Raw genomic sequence first — 14,528 nt, 5'->3', positions numbered from 1 at the left:
TGTATGCTGGTGGTTCCATCTGCCTTCCAGCGAGTCAACAGAGAACCCCTGCAGAGGGAAACTGTGTAGCATGCTAGTAAGTGTGGGGGAGGTGTAGCCAGAAAATGATGCAACATTACAGCTGCCTGACACTTATGAGAAGCCAAGTGATACGTGGATACAAAATATGTTAGGTGGAGTGATGTACACGTGGAACCGGAGGCTGCTGAGGGTCATAATAATGTCCGGAACGGAGCAAATGGAATGGCATCGTACACCTGGAAACCACGTGTTTGATGTATTTGGTACTATTCCTCCTATTCCGCTCCAGCCATTACCACAATCACATTCTCCCCAATTAAGGTGCCAACAACCTCCTGTGATATAGAGGTAAGTTTTAATGTCACTTTAGTTACGGTGTACTAGTGCTCAATTCGAAGCAACCTTGGTCAGTGATTTGTTTCCTCTTTGTCCAAAATAACTTTTCACTTATCTAGAAGTTGTAGCTTTTTTGAATGAATAGACATTCTAAGAATTCAGAGATTCTCCTAAAATCAAACACTTTGAAAAACATTTCATCATCATCCAATTGCTTAACACTCCAATGGTGTTGAAAGGTTCTTAGTTCCCGTTACCATAACGTTGTAACGGTGACTGTTTTTCAGAGAATTCTGGATAGTTTGATATTGCCTAGTCATAGCCTGACAGTCACCATGACGATGAGACTAGTCAGCCAAACGTTTGGAACAGCCTCAATTTTTCACTTCCCTCTGTGGGGTGAGAAAATGTATTTGCATATTTGAAACGCTCCCCCTCAGGCAAGCTATCCTTGTCAGGGCAACTATGGTAATGGGAGGGTTCGCACTCTCTCTAAAGGATCCAACACTAAGAGATTAAAGAGAAAATGGACAAAACCTTTCTGCTTTTCCCTTGTGCTCTACCTTGAAGTGCTCCAACACCCTGGGATGCTACAGGGTGAGGCTTATACAAACACTAACTAATCTGTATGTGTGTGTGTGTGTGTGTGTGTGTGTGTGTGTGTGTGTGTGTGTGTGTGTGTGTGTGTGTGTGTGTGTGTGTGTGTGTGTGTGTGTGTGTGTGTGTGTGTGTGTGTGTGTGTGTGTGTGTGTGTGTGCTCAGAGCTGGTTATTAAAACAGAAGCTCAGACAGTTTGTTTAGCTGAGCCACAGCAGTGATAATAATGTCAGAGCTGGTTAACCTGGGCCATAACACACACACACACACACACACACACACACACACACACACACACACACACACACACACACACACACACACACACACACACACACACACACACACATACACTTTACTAGTCTCCAAAACAACATACACACGCAAGCAGGGCACATTTGATATCTGCAGGGCATGCACACACATCCCTAGAGCATTCACATGATCTACTGTGAGCGGATGTGTTTATCTGGAGAGTGAAACCTAATGAGGATGTGTTCCTAATGAAACAATTACTACAGCGATTCATAATGCAACAAAACGCTGAGTGGGCTAACACTTCCGGCAGAGGCAGGCAGATGTTGGATGGAAAGAGAGAACACAATAGCATGGTGCCATGCTGCTGTTGGTCCTGTGGCTATAGGCTGCTGTTGGTCCTGTGGCTATAGGCTGCTGTTGGTCCTGTGGCTATAGGCTGCTGTTGGTCCTGTGGCTATAGGCTGCTGTTGGTCCTGTGGCTATAGGCTGCTGTTGGTCCTGTGGCTATAGGCTGCTGTTGGTCCTGTGGCTATAGGCTGCTGTTGGTCCTGTGGCTATAGGCTGCTGTTGGTCCTGTGGCTATAGGCTGCTGTTGGTCCTGTGGCTATAGGCTGCTGTTGGTCCTGTGGCTATAGGCTGCTGTTGGTCCTGTGGCTATAGGCTGCTGTTGGTCCTGTGGCTATAAGCTGCTGTTGGTCCTGTGGCTATAGGCTGCTGTTGGTCCTGTGGCTATAGGCTGCTGTTGGTCCTGTGGCTATAGGCTGCTGTTGGTCCTGTGGCTATAGGCTGCTGTTCTGTTTGGCTCCTGTTGTGTTTCTGTTTGTCTGTATTTTAATTATTAAGACCCTCCCCCGTCCAATCTGGGAGGAGAACACACTGGCATCTCCCAGGGCGGGGAGCTGCCGAGAGCAACAGTGTTCCACCAAATCCAGTGAATCCCTGTGAAATGTAGGTCAAGCTTGAAGAGTAAGGTGGGTTGGAAGAGGCGAAGGAATGGGAAAGGGGATACCAAGTCAGTTGCACTTCAACCGAAATTAATGCATTCAACCGAAATGTGTCTTCTGCATTTATACCAACCCCTCTGAATCAGAGGTGCAGGGGGCTTCCCTAATTGACATCCACATCATGGGGGCCCGGGGAGCAGTTGTTGTTGGGGGTTAACTGCCTTGCTCAAGGGCAGAACGGCAGATTTGTCCACCTTTCCGGCTTGGCCACTGAGGGGTGTTGGGGGCGCAGAGAGAGAGCGAGAGAGAGAGGCAGGAGTATTGGTTAGAGAAGAGAAAGTTGTTTGTTCATAGAGTGACCAGAGGTCTGTTTCTGTGGGCCTGTATGTGAAAGGGCAGAACAGCAGATTTTATCACCTTGCCAACTAGGCACTGAAGGGGTGTTGGGGGGGGGGGGCAGAGCAAGAGAGAGCAGTAGTATTGGTTAGAGAAGAGGAAGTGTTTTTTTCATAGCGTGGCCAGTGGTCTGTTTCTGTCGGCCTGTGTGTAACTAAAGTCATGGAAAAAATCTCCCACAGTGTGGTTATGTAGTCATGTATGACTGCATTGTCAGTGTCACAAGATAATGTAAATTTCCTTACTGATATGAGATAAACTAGAGCCTTCAAACTCAACTCTGGACCTCAAACCATTGTTCCCCTCTAATCAGCACTGATTTAGTAATTAATTTGTATAATTAATTATCAGGTAGAACAGAAAACCAGGAGGCTAGAGACCTCTGTAGTGTGGGGTCAAAATGACCCGAGGACAGCGGGAGGGTTAGGTCATTTTGACCCCACACAGTGTTGACCCTCCCCCTGTCCTTGGGTCAAACACATATTATTTACTAGGGGAACAATGGTTTGAGGTCCAGAGTTGAGTTTTTCAGTTAGGACATCAACTTTGTGCATGACACAAGTACATTTTTCCAACAATTGTTTACAGAAAGAATATTTCATTTATAATTCACTGTATCACAATTCCGGTGGGTCTGTCACGATCGTCGTAGTGAGGAGACCAAGGCGCAGCGTGATTTGAATACATCTTCTTTAATGAAGGAAGAACACTGAACTATACAAAAACAAACAAAAGTGCCAGCTATATAGAATAAGTGCAGACACAGGCAACTAGTACATAGACAATCACCCACAAATTACCCAAGGAATATGGCTGCCTAAATATGGTTCCCAATCAGAGACAACGATAAACAGCTGCCTCTAATTGAGAACCAATCCAGGCAACCATAGACATACAAAACACCTAGACTAGTGAACAACCCCATAAACATACAAAAACCCTAGACAGGTAGAAAACACAACAAACCACCCCTTCTCACACCCTGACCTAACCAAAATAATAAAGAAAACTAAGATAACTAAGGTCAGGGCGTGACAGGGTCAGAAGTTTACATACACTAAAATGGCACCGGAAGAAATGGCAGCAGTTTTACGGGAGCCCAACCAATTGTGCTATTATGTGTATGTTTTTTGCGTTATTTGTAACTTATTTTGTACATAATGTTCTGCAACTGTATTTTACAGCAAAAAAAAGCTTCTGGATATCAGGACAGCGATCACTCACCTCGGAATAGACAAAGATTGTTTCTTCAACAATCAGGAGGCACAGGACATTCTCCAAACACCCGACAAGGCCAACATCCCCGTTATTTGCAAGAGGAAGAAATGCAGGTACAGGGAACACAGAGCGGGATGCCTCGTGAGGACCAACAGAAGGGGAGTGGGAAAGCTGCAATTACTGTCAATATTACTCGCCAACGTGCAGTCATTGGACAATAAATTAGACGAGGTACGATCACGAATATCCTACCAACGGGACATCAAAAACTGTAATATCCTATGTTTCACGGAATCGTGGCTGAATGACGACATGGATATTCAGCTAGCAGGATATAAACTGCACTGACAGCATAGAACAGAACACTCTGGTAAGATGAAGGGGGGCGGTCTGTGCATATTTTTAAACAGCTGGTGCAGGAAATCTAAGGAAGTCTCTAGATTTTGCCCGCCTGAAGTACAGTATATTGTGATAAATTGCAGGCCACACTACTTGCCTAGAGAGTTTTCAGCTATACTTTTCGTGGCTGTTTATTTACCACCACAGACAGATGCTGGCACTAAGACCGCATTCAGTCAGCTGTATATGGAAATAAGCAAACAGGAAACCACTCACCCAGAGGCGTCGCTCCTAGTGGCCGGAGACTTTAATTCAGGGACGTCCAATTTTGTAACTCCACCCATAACTTTTGGACTTTATAACATTCCCAGAAGGCATGGATTATTATAACCTAATGAAAAATGAACCTGGTAATCTAAATGAATTTACTGCGTGCCTAAGACCTATGGGTTTAACCTTCTGAATTAATGATTATATTGAAGAAAGAAGCTGCCTCTTAGTTCCGAGAGTCGATCCATTACCCAACAAGAAAAACATTCATGTATTTAGCCCAATTGTTTTTATCACTACAGACAGTAGGCTATTATACCTCATTACCTACATTTCTTTTCAACATTTGGCTAAAAGGAAACCATGCCATAAATTAAGAATGATATATTTTTATTTTCACAATGCAATGTGTCACATTGACAACTCAAATCGCTTTGAAAGATCCTTCTGATATTAGCCAACAAATAAAGCTACTAAAACAATAAGTTCAAAAACAATCCATTTGTCACTCAGATTTCTTCAAATTGCTGTGCAGGAAAAAGATGTCATCCACCGTGCCTGGTCACAGGCTCGCAGCTGGCTTCTCTCTGACACCACAAATCCATCTGTAGGTGATGCTTAATCCTTTGAAACCACATAATTACCAGGTGAAGAGCAGGCTGTTTGCTTGCCTCCAAGGCGAGTGTGGCCTCTTCGAAGCGAAAGAGGAAACCAACAATATCCACAAGTATTCTTTCACAATAGCTGATTTTTTTGCCCAATGCAGGACTCTAGTGCTAGAGAGAGAATCTCGGACAGACACATTCACACTTCCATTCACACCCTCATTTATTCCAAAAGCTCTTCTTGGTGTCAAAAATCCCCCAATTTGTGCTACAGTTTAGACTACGGATACATGCTGTGGTCAGTCAGAGTTGAGTCCTTTTGTAAAGTCTAGACTAATGGCCAAAAAGCGCAAACTTGTAATGTATTACAGTCCTCCAAAGTTTTACATTTCTAACTCAATATCACAGACCTGACTTGCCCTAACAAAAAATGCACCAACCCCTACAAATATTTCAATTTATTATAATCCACATAATATTTCAAACTAAATGAGCTGGAGCAAGAGAGAGACTGCATATGCTAAAGACGGTCAGAAAGAATGTGCCTTTAACCCTGCATTATAATCTAACTTTTTTTGAACGAAAGCCACAAATGAGTGAGACGCTCAGCCGAATTCCCTACATGTTGCTATGTTCATATTAGCGAAAATTGAGGAGAGCGGAAACACCCACTTAATTAGGTCCATAATCAATAGCCTGACTGTTAAACGTGCCTGGCTTTCTAAATCATCCATATAGACAGTACCAGTCATAACTTTGGACACACATACTCATTCAAGGGTTTTTCTTCATTTGTACTAGTTTCTTCATTGTAGAATAATAGTGAAGACATCAAAACTATGAAATAACATATGTAATAATGTAGTAACCAAAAAAGTGTTAAACAAATCAAAATATATTTTATATTTGAGATTCTTCAAAGTAGCCACCCTTTGCCTTGATGACAGATTTGCACACTATTGGCATTCTCTCAACCAGCTTCATGAGGTAGTCACCTGGAATGCATTTCAATTAACAGGTGTGCCTTGTGGAATTTCTTTACTTCTTAATGTGTTTGAGCCAATCAGTTGTGTTGTGACAAGGTAGGGGTGGTATACAGAATATAGCCCCATTTAGTTAAAGACCAAGTCCATATTATGTCAACAGCTCAAATAAGCAAAATGAAACAATGGTCCGTCTTTACTTTAAGATATTAAGGTCATTTCAAGAACTTTGAAAGTTTCTTCAAGTGCATTCACAAAAAACATCAAGCGCTATGATGAAACTGGCTCTCATGAGGACCCCCACAGGAAAGGAAGACCCAGAGTTACAGTGCCTTGCGAAAGTATTCGGCCCCCTTGAACTTTGCGACCTTTTGCCACATTTCAGGCTTCAAACATAAAGATATAAAACTGTATTTTTTGTGAAGAATCAACAAGTGGGACACAATCATGAAGTGGAACGACATTTATTGGATATTTCAAACTTTTTTAACAAATCAAAAACTGAAAAATTGGGCGTGCAAAATTATTCAGCCCCCTTAAGTTAATAATTTGTAGCGCCACCTTTTGCTGCGATTACAGCTGTAAGTCGCTTGGGGTATGTCTCTATCAGTTTTGCACATCGAGAGACCGAAAAATTTTCCCATTCCTCCTTGCAAAACAGCTCGAGCTCAGTGAGGTTGGATGGAGAGCATTTGTGAACAGCAGTTTTCAGTTCTTTCCACAGATTCTCGATTGGATTCAGGTCTGGACTTTGACTTGGCCATTCTAACACCTGGATATGTTTATTTTTGAACCATTCCATTGTAGATTTTGCTTTATGTTTTGGATCATTGTCTTGTTGGAAGACAAATCTCCGTCCCAGTCTCAGGTCTTTTGCAGACTCCATCAGGTTTTCTTCCAGAATGGTCCTGTATTTGGCTCCATCCATCTTCCCATCAATTTTAACCATCTTCCCTGTCCCTGCTGAAGAAAAGCAGGCCCAAACCATGATGCTGCCACCACCATGTTTGACAGTGGGGATGGTGTGTTCAGGGTGGTGAGCTGTGTTGCTTTTACGGCAAACATAACGTTTTGCATTGTTGCCAAAAAGTTCCATTTTGGTTTCATCTGACCAGAGCACCTTCTTCCACATGTTTGGTGTGTCTCCCAGGTGGCTTGTGGCAAACTTTAAACAACAATTTTTATGGATATATTTAAGAAATGGCTTTCTTCTTGCCACTCTTCCATAAAGGCCAGATTTGTGCAATATACGACTGATTGTTGTCCTATGGACAGAGTCTCCCACCTCAGCTGTAGATCTCTGCAGTTCATCCAGAGTGATCATGGGCCTCTTGGCTGCATCTCTGATCAGTCTTCTCCTTGTATGAGCTGAAAGTTTAGAGGGACGGCCAGGTCTTGGTAGATTTGCAGTGGTCTGATACTCCTTCCATTTCAATATTATCGCTTGCACAGTGCTCCTTGGGATGTTTAAAGCTTGGGAAATCTTTTTGTATCCAAATCCGGCTTTAAACTTCTTCACAACAGTATCTCGGACCTGCCTGGTGTGTTCCTTGTTCTTCATGACTATCACAGTGCAGGTGCAGGTGGAGGTGCATTTATACGGAGACTTGATTACACACAGGTGGATTGTATTTATCATCATTAGTCATTTAGGTCAACATTGGATCATTCAGAGATCCTCACTGAACTTCTGGAGAGAGTTTGCTGCACTGAAAGTAAAGGGGCTGAATAATTTTGCACGCCCAATTTTTCAGTTTTTGATTTGTTAAAAAGGTTTGAAATATCCAATAAATGTCGTTCCACTTCATGATTGTGTCCCACTTGTTGTTGATTCTTCACAAAAAAATACAGTTTTATATCTTTATGTTTGAAGCCTGAAATGTGGCAAAAGGTCGCAAAGATCAAGGGGGCCGAATACTTTCGCAAGGCACTGTACATAAACAATTAGCCTACAGTTCGAAATGTAGATGGTATCCTTTGCATATTGGCTACAAACTGTCATGTCCAGACCTACAGTGCCTCCGGAAGGTACCCTTTAACTTATTTTTAAAATGATTAAATAAAAAGTAAAAAATACGCAATCTACAGACATTACCCCATAATAACAAAGCGTAAACATGTTTTTAGAAAATGTTGCTGATTTATTAAACATAGCATTAACCTAGCACCATCCCTGCGGTGAAGCATGGTGGTGGCCGCATAATGCTGTGAGGATGTTTTTCAGCGGCAGGGACTGGGAGACAAGTCAGGATCGAGGCAAAGATAAACGGAGTGAAGTACAGAGAGATCTTTGATGAAAACCTGCTCCAGAGCGCCCAGGACCTCAGACTGGGTCGATGGTTCACCTTGCCAAAGGACAACGACCCTAAAGCAAACAGCCTTTATCTTTCTGATAAAGAAAGGCCGGTGCTTGTTGCACACTTGCTATCTCAGAAGAGGATGTCAACATGCTGAGACTATTTAACCATAAAAGGTAGTTTTTTAAACCCTGGCGTTTTTTTGTAATTTTTTGAGGCATGTCTTACCATGTTCCGACCATAGGAATGTTAAGGAGATTATTTTATAAACACTTCCTGATATGCCATTGAAACCAGTTTTTCTCTCATGTTTTCAACTTTCCTTTGTTGTCCAGCAGCCAAAGACAAAATCCTAGTCATATTAACAACCAATGCTTGATGATGCGTCTTTACAGCTTCCCTCTTTCTACATTTCTGAAGGACATTTCCTCTGTCATATGAAACCCCTCACATTTGCAGTGCACTTTTGAGAACAGTGTTTTCCCTCTATTTGCATTTTGGAATGTTGCGCTTATTACTGCTGAAGTTCTACCCTTGAGCTGTTCTTGTCTAGGTGTGCCAAGCTTGTAGCATCATACCCAAGAAGACTTGAGGCTGTAATCACTGCCAAAGGTGCTTCAACAAAGTACTGAGTAAAGCATCTGAATACTTATGCAAACGTGGTACTTCAATAAAAAAAAAATATATACATTTGCAAACATTCTAAAAACCTGTTTTCAATTTGTCCTTTTGGGTTATTGTGTGTAGATTAATGAGGGAAAAATGAATTTAATCCAATTTAGAATAAGGCTGTAACGTAACAAAATGTGTAAAAAGGGTAGGGGTCTGAATACTTTCCGAATGCATTGTATCTGATATAGTAATGTGAGGGAGAGGTGCTTCGGAGCACTGCGATTGGCAGCAGGGAGAAGGAAATTCATTATTTCAAAAATGTGGACCATTTGGGAAAACACAACAAATACAATAATTGTACAGCTAAGATTAAAAACAGTGGCATGCATTCCTGATTGCAATTGCTTTACCCAACATGTTGCAGTCCATTTATGCTTGAATGAAATGATCAGACCAAAAGTTGAGGACACAACAGTTCACCTGACATAAGACGAAAGTTTTACATAACTAACTCTATCACAGACCTGATTTGCCCTGTTGAAAATACATCAACCCCCTACAAATATGTAAATGTTTTTATAATCCACAAAATAATCAAAACAACCTTTTACCAGTTAGTGATGTATCTACTGTATATCTAATAGACATAATCATATACTGTATTTGTTCATCAACATCTTTATCATTAATTAAATAATGATTTAAAAAAAGACTAGATGGAGTAGATGTGCGCAAAGCCGCCCTCTGGTGTTTTAAATTAGCATTAACGTCACACACCGCGACTCACCTTGGCCTAACAGACCTCAGCATACCGCACACTATACTGCAGTATGATCCAACTTTAAAATGAACCACTGTATATGCTTCAAGGAGACCACCATAGTCACTGTGTCCGAAAACACCAAGGTAACCTGTCTAAATAACTATCGCCCCATAGCACTCACATCTCTAGCCATGAAATGCTTTGAAAGGCTGGCCATGGCTCACATCAATAACATCATCCCAGACACACTGGACCCACTCCAATTCACATACCGCCCTAACAGATGATGCAATCTCGAATGCACTCCACACTGCCCTATCTCAGCTGGACAAGAGGAACACCTATGTGAGAATGCTGTTCATTGACTACAGTTCAGCATTCAACACCAAAGTACCCTCCAAGCTCCTCACTTAGCTAAGGACCCTATGACTGAACACCTTCCTCTGCAACTGGATCCTGGACTTCATTACGGGCCTCCCCCAGGTTGTGAGGGTAAGCAACAACACTTCCGCCATGCTGACCATCAACACTGGGACCCCTCAAGTAGAGGTCTTCCCAGTTCCAAAAAGTTTGACCTGTTCCGAAATGGATCTGTGGATTTCCCACCCGACCCAGCATGCATAAATAAAGCATTTAAGGAGACCCGTTCCGAATAGACCAGAGGACCGTCAGACCCGTTCCGAATAGACCAGAGGACCGTCAGACCCGTTCCGAATAGACCAGAGGACCGTCAGACCCGTTCCGAATAGACCAGAGGACCGTCAGACCCGTTCCGAATAGACCAGAGGACCGTCAGACCCGTTCCAAATAGACCAGAGGACCGTCAGACCCGTTCCGAATAGACCAGAGGACCATCAGACCCGTTCCGAATAGACCAGAGGACCGTCAGACCCGTTCCGAATAGACCAGAGGACCGTCAGACCCGTTCCGAATAGACCAGAGGACCGTCAGACCCGTTCCGAATAGACCAGAGGACCGTCAGACCCGTTCCGAAAAGCCCAGAGGACCGTCAGACCCGTTCCGAATAGACCAGAGGACCGTCAGACCCGTTCCGAATAGACCAGAGGACCGTCAGACCCGTTCCGAATAGACCAGAGGACCGTCAGACCCGTTCCGAATAGACCAGAGGACCGTCAGACCCGTTCCGAATAGACCAGAGGACCGTCAGACCCATTCCGAATAGACCAGAGGACCGTCAGACCCGTTCCGAATAGACCAGAGGACCGTCAGACCCGTTCCGAATAGACCAGAGGACCGTCAGACCCGTTCCGAATAGACCAGAGGACCGTCAGACCCGTTCCGAATAGACCAGAGGACCGTCAGACCCGTTCCGAATAGACCAGAGGACCGTCAGACCCGTTCCGAATAGACCAGAGGACCGTCAGACCCATTCCGAATAGACCAGAGGACCGTCAGACCCGTTCCGAATAGACCAGAGGACCGTCAGACCCGTTCCGAATAGACCAGAGGACCGTCAGACCCGTTCCGAATAGACCAGAGGACCGTCAGACCCGTTCCGAATAGACCAGAGGACCGTCAGACCCGTTCCGAATAGACCAGAGGACCGTCAGACCCGTTCCGAAAAGACCTGTGGTAAAACAGACCCAAACAGACATGTTCTGGTTCGGATCCGAGAGTAGAAAGAGAGAGAGAAAGAAACCTCAGACGGGGTGCTGCCAGCAGCGTCAATAAACAAGTGATGTTGGCCAAATGAAACATAGTTACAAACTGGCTATAATAAATTACTAAAAAACTGTCAGTTGTGTTTCGATGTGTCGTATTTTCAAAACTGTATAGCCTATTGTTTTATTGGTATTTATTTGATTATTTTTGTACCCTTATTTGACCAATTAAGTTGACTGAGAACACATTCTCATTTACAGCAACGACCTGGGGAATAGAGTCGGGGTTGGTTCCTTGCCAATCTTTGGCTTATTGGTGAAATCAGCAGTCAGACAATATCGTCTTTAAGTAAATCAATCAAAACCTTTATTAATGAAATTGCAGACAGAGGTTGACAATCAGGAACATAGCACGCATGTTTCCAAGTAAGTTCTGCACCCGACCTAAGGGCACAGCTGATTTTATACATGTGTTCACTCCCTAGTGGTATGATCACCTACGTCAATGTATGTGTGTATCAATAAGCTGAGGTTACCTTATAAGGCAACCTAGTCCAGTAGTTTATCTGAATTTATTAGAATTGTCAGCTGTCACACAAGATCAAAATATCAAAACCAGACAGTGGTTACTTCCCTTTATCTAGTTTCGGTGTAACGGTTTTCTTCCTGGGAAGGAGAGGCGGACCAAAATGCAGCGTGGTTATTTATAAACATCTTTAATGAAAGGTGAAAACGTGAACACTATACAAAATAAGAAAACGTGGAAAAACCGAAACAGTCCTAACTGGTGCAAAACACAGAGACAGGAACAATCACCCACAAGATACCTAAAGAATATGGCTGCCTAAATATGGTTCCCAATCAGACACAACGATAAACACCTGCCTCTGATTGAGAACCACTCCAGGCAACCATAGACTTACCTAGAACACTCAACTGAACACAACCCCATAGACTACAAAACCCCTAGACAAAACAAGACACATAATTCACCCATGTCACACCCTGGCCTAACCAACATAATAAAGAAAACACAGAAGAAAACCCCCAAAAAGGTGCGGACTCCCGGCCGCACACCTAAACCCATAGGGGAGGGTCAGGGTGGGCGTCTGTCCACGGTGGCGGCTCTGGCACGGGACATGGACCCCACTCCAACACAGTCTTAGTCCGCTTACTTAGTGTCCCTTGAGTGGTGACCCTCGCCGCTGACCTTGGCCTAGTAACCTTAACAAAGGGCCCCACTGGACTGTGGGGCAGCTCCGGACTGAGGGACAGCTCGGGACTGAGGTAGCTCGGGACTGAGGGGTAGCTCGGGACTGAGGGGTAGCTCGGGACTGAGGGGTAGCTCAAGACTGAGGGGTAGCTCAAGACTGAGGGGTAGCTCAAGACTGAGAGGTAGCTCAGGACTGAGAGGTAGCTCAGGACTGAGAGGTAGCCCAAGACTAAGAGATAGCTCAGGCAGGTTGACGGCTCTGGCAGATCCTGGCTGAATGGCGGCTCTGGCGGATCCGGCAGTTCCTGGCTGACTGGCGGCTCTGGCTGCTCCATGCTGACTGGCGGCTCTGGCTGCTCCATGCTGACTGGCGGCTCTGGCGGCTCATGACAGACGGGAGACTCTGAAGGCTCATGACAGACGGGAGACTCTGAAGGCTCATGACAGACGGGAGACTCTGAAGGCTCATGACAGACGGGAGACTCTGGCGGCTCATGACAGACGGGAGACTCTGGCGGCTCATGACAGACGGGAGACTCTGGCGGCTCATGACAGACGGGAGACTCTGGCGGCTCATGACAGATGGGAGACTCTGGCGGCTCATGACAGACGGGAGACTCTGGCGGCTCATGATAGACGGGGAGACTCTGGTGGCTCATGACAGACGGGCAGCTCATGCGGCACTGGGCAGACGAGCAGCTCAGGCGACGCTGGAGAGGAGGAAGGCTCTGACAGCGCTAGACAGGCGAGGCACACTGCAGGCCTGGTACGTGGTGTCGGCACTGGTGGTACTGGACCAAGGACACGCACAGGAAGCCTGGTGCGGGGAGCTGCCACCGGAGGGCTGGTGTGTGGAGGTGGTACTGGATAGACCGGACCGTGCAGACGCACTGGAGCTCTTGAGCACCGAGCCTGCCCAACCTTACCTGGTTGAATGCTCCCGGTCGCCCTGCCAGTGCAGCGAGGTGGGCTGTGCAGGCGAACCGGAGACACCATGCGTAAGGCTGGTGCCATGTATGCCGGCCCAAGGAGGGGCAGCCAGGGCGTGACATTCGGTCTGACTCAGACCTAGCCTGCAAGCACACTCTCGCAACAGCCAGGGCTTAAAACCTATCTAGGGTACGTGGGACGGTAGCGTCCCACCTGACCAACATTCAGTGAAATTGCAGAGCGCGAAATTCAAAAAAACTAAATTCAAATATTTAACATTCTTGAAATATATGTGTTATAAATCAAAATAAAGCCTGACTTCTTGTTAATCCAGCCGCCGTGTCAGATTTCAAAAAGGCTTTACGGTGAAAAAAAACAATGCAATTATCTGAGGACAGAGCCCCGCATACAAAAGCATGAAAAATATATTTCAACCAGGCAGGTGTGACACAAAAGTCAGAAATAGCGATATAAAAAATGCCTTACCTTTGATGATCTTCTTCTGTTGGCACTCCAAAAGGTCCCAGTTACATCACAAATGGTCCTTTTGTTCGATAATGTCCTTCTTTATATCCATAAAAACTCAGTTTCGCTGGCGCGCTTCAGTCAATAATCCACTCAGTTTCCCTCCATCAAAATGCATACAAAATGAATCCCAAACAAATAAACTTTTCCAAACAAGTCAAACAATGTTTATAATCAAACCTTAGGTATCCTAATACGCAAATAAACAATACAATTTAAGACGGAGAATAGTATGTTCATTACCGGAGATAAATAAGAAAGAACGCACTTTCCTCCACGAGCTTGGAAACACTATAGCCAAAGTGGGAGCCACCTAGAAAAACGACAATTTCTGGGTAATTTTTCCAAAAAACAGCCTGAAACTCTTTCTACAGACTGTTGACATATGAATCTTAATAAGGTCCCCTTAATCAATAATGGGGAGGGTCTTTGGGACCCACCCCCGGCAATAGTTACAGGAGAGAGGAGGGGGGATGAATTAGGTGGCCATGATGGATGAAGTCCAGATTGGACATTTCAGCCAGGGCACGGGTTAACACCGCTACCCTTACGATAAGTGACTACAGAGAGTTTTTACTTTCCTAAAACAATTTTTCATA

General features: G+C 44.6%; 1 long non-coding RNA gene across 1 annotated transcript; it reads left to right on the top strand.

The window, feature by feature from the left end:
- Positions 1 to 716: 716 nt before the first annotated feature.
- On the top strand, positions 717 to 4,876 carry LOC116354942 (uncharacterized). Its single transcript, XR_004204114.1, has 2 exons — positions 717 to 954; positions 3,737 to 4,876. It is a non-coding gene; the product is annotated as an uncharacterized LOC116354942 (long non-coding RNA).
- The last annotated feature ends 9,652 nt before the right edge of the window (positions 4,877 to 14,528 follow it).

Source organism: Oncorhynchus kisutch, linkage group LG19 (genome assembly GCF_002021735.2).
Source record: "Oncorhynchus kisutch isolate 150728-3 linkage group LG19, Okis_V2, whole genome shotgun sequence".
NCBI classification, from domain to species: Eukaryota; Metazoa; Chordata; class Actinopteri; order Salmoniformes; family Salmonidae; genus Oncorhynchus; species Oncorhynchus kisutch.
This window is presented reverse-complemented; position numbering and strand designations above follow the sequence as displayed.